This window comes from Lipotes vexillifer, unplaced genomic scaffold (genome assembly GCF_000442215.2).
Source record: "Lipotes vexillifer unplaced genomic scaffold, Lipotes_vexillifer_v1.1 scaffold1120, whole genome shotgun sequence".
Classification (NCBI taxonomy): Eukaryota; Metazoa; Chordata; class Mammalia; order Artiodactyla; family Lipotidae; genus Lipotes; species Lipotes vexillifer.
In genome coordinates, this window is record NW_006797892.1 from 568,001 (window position 1) to 571,167 (window position 3,167).

The 3,167-nt window shown below is 37.8% G+C and overlaps 1 non-coding gene across 1 annotated transcript; it reads left to right on the forward strand.

Moving 5' to 3' along the window:
- Window positions 1-1,853: 1,853 nt before the first annotated feature.
- Window positions 1,854-1,925, forward strand: TRNAK-UUU (transfer RNA lysine (anticodon UUU)). Its single transcript has one exon. It is a non-coding gene; the product is annotated as a tRNA-Lys (tRNA).
- The last annotated feature ends 1,242 nt before the right edge of the window (window positions 1,926-3,167 follow it).

Below are 3,167 nucleotides of genomic sequence, written 5' to 3' on the forward strand. Positions count from 1 at the left end.
GTGGCCTTGGGAAACCCAATTGCTTTATTGAGCTCCTTATTCAATGGTACAGAAAACATTTTTTAGAACTGGAAATCATTTTTCTGGAAAATATCTCAGAAAACTGTTACAGATGAAGATCCTTACAGCTAGAAACACACACGAATTTCTCAATGTTCACCCAGCCAGTGTGGGTTTATAGGGCTTTGCCCAAAATTAAGGCTGTGTATGAGCTGCCAAACACATCTAGTTATAAAGATTGAACCTGTCATGAAGGCACCTTAGCTTTTACAGTTCCATTTGGACTTTATTAACTTAGTAAAATGTAGAACATTAGAACTAGTAATAAGAGATTATCCACATGCACTAAATATTTGATAAGCATTCATCATTTTATTTTTCAAATGGGCTGGATATAAATGCCCAATTTCTATAAGTGTGATAGCTCCCAAGCCCCTTTATGTAATAATTATTGACTTCTTGTTTATAAGCAGGCCTGAAAGTAGTGTCTCTTTTTAATTAGTTTCCTGATGACTTTCTTTTTCTTTTTTTAATTAGACAATGCCACAGACAAACTTTTGAAGCTAAAGACACTTTAATGGATATGATCTGTCTGCCTTTCTTTTCCTGGCTGTATTCATTGTAGGCAAATCAATGAAAATTGATAAACTCATGATGGAAAAAAGGAATGTATTTGTATTCATTACAGGGGATTGGAGATAATAATAAAATGAAATGTTGTTATAGTGAGATATAAACGCAACCTACAGAACTGTTCAATATGAGAATAGCTAGATACATTTCATTACCATGATAGGAAGCAGCTCAGAAGCGGAAGCCAATAATTTTAAAAGTCTCGAGCACAGGGTTATGCTGACTCTACAGTTCAATACGTTAATTGACAATAAATCCTGCTTGCCTCTAAAAGGCACTTGACTAGTCATTTTCAAGATGGTCCTGATTTTTTATGATGCAGAACTTTTAATGTACAGGGATGATAAAGATAGATTTGCTTTCAGCCACTTGTATTTGATTTAATTACCTAATCAACTGTAAATCATCTACTGTTGAAAAAGTAATTTAACAGAGATGCTATTTGGCTGTCATATTTTTGGGTTACCGCTTGGGAGAGTTTGATGACCGGAGAGGAAGGAGACTCTGGCAGGGTGAGTCTTCCACACTTTCCTCCAAAGCCCGAAAGAACTCTGCAAAGTTCGGCTCCGCCTCCAAAATCAGTCAATTGGCATTTTGACTTACTTACTTCTTAACCAGATATACCTTGAAGGGGTGTGATGTTGTCATTACAATGAGAAAAATTGGGACTTGATTATATCTTAGCATTTTTCCAGCTCTTATATGCTGTTATATTGCCCCTAGTGACAAGTTGGAGGTGAATCTAATATGGTAGTTAAGATTGACAATAGAAAATAGAGGCTCACCTCAGCAGAACCTGCTAGATGAAATGCTTGATTATAGATGATGGATATTTATGATTAAAGAAGAAAGGCGTGGTTTCCTGGAATAATTGGAGATTCTGATGCCCCAATGTCAGAAGACCTGCTACAACATCTCTCTCCAGGCTTGGTGAGACCACTCAGACACTCCCATTTTCTATTTGCCTCTCCAGAAATCAAAGTCTGCAGCTCTTTTGTGACCATATGCTAATTACTAGCCACTTGCTTCTAAAAGGTATATCTCGTCTTGTCCCTGGGCTGCTCAGAATTCTTCAGTGGTTTCCCATCATGCTCAGTCTAAACTTTTAGGCAAAGCATCTCCTTAACACTTCAGACTCTGTCAGTATTCGTCCATCCTATGTGTTCTAAACATTCTGAAGGTCTTTTAATTCCTGCAGAATTATGGTTTATTGAGGGAATTCCCTGCTGGTCCAGTGGTTAGGACTAGGCACTTTTGCTGTCGTGACCCAGGTTCAATCCCTGGTCGGGGAACTAAGATCTCACAAGCTGCAAGGCATGGCCAAAAATGAATATGGTTTACTGGCTGAATGGATGGATGGATGAGTGGATGGATGGATGGATGGATTTGTGGATGGATGCAAGGACGAAGGGATGGAAGAGTGGGTGGATAGATGGATGAATAGCTCAAGTAAATGTCTTTCCCATTCCTGGAAGTATTTGGCCCTAGTCCCTAAAATATCTTCCTTTGCTCTAATTCATTCTTCTGCATTCTACATCTCAGAAATGTCAGTGTGTCTGAATCATATTTACTTGCTGGATACTGAGGTGATTATGTCTCTTGGTGAAGTTCAACCTTACTCATGGTTCTAACCTCTCATCTTGGCTTAAACTCTGGGGGACCCTGAGGTCCTGGTGATGGACACTATTTTCCTTGATTCATGTTACATTTAATTACCTCTCTCCAACAACCAGCCACAGGATTCTTAGCAGCTTTCTATTCCCCCACTCCTATTTTCTTTGGAGTCAACCCATACTTCCTGTCTTTTAACTAGAGGGGGCTGCAGTTCTTGGTCACATGTAGGACCAAGATGAGAGTGGTAGATTCAGAGCTGAGTCAGTCAGTAGATTTCTAATTTCTAGAGTGAGACTTTTCTCCAAGTTTGGTGATGATCTCTGGTTGTCAGTTTCTCCCAAACCTCATCTTAGTTTTGCAATAATACAAATGCCTTATACCAAAAAATGTTAATAATTTTCAAAGCTGTATAATGGATACAGTGGGTTTCTTTTTCTGTCCCACTTGCATGGATGCATGGAATTTATTCTTTTATCTTTTTGAGCTCCATATATTAAAATGAACAAAGATGTGAAACTCATGATACCTAAAATACATGTGTGTGTTTATACCTATTATTGAAAGGAAGGCGTAATAGCCCAATTATACTTCAATACAAAAATATTATCCTAAACACAGTTATTTTCATTTATATATCCCCTGCCCCAGTCCAAGAGCACAGACCCATATTTTTACAGACCGGCATTAATAGTGCCCAGGTCATTTTGTGTTCTGCTTTGTTCACTTCATAATTGATCAAAAATATTTTCCATATTTCCACCCAGTTTTCACAATTATAACTTTCACAATCTGCAAAATATCCTATCATGTCGATGGAACATCATTTAGTCCATCATTACTCAATGGATGGACATTTTAAATTATTTCTATGTTTTTGTTGCCATTGTTGTCGTTGGAGGTAATGCTGCAAAGACTAATAA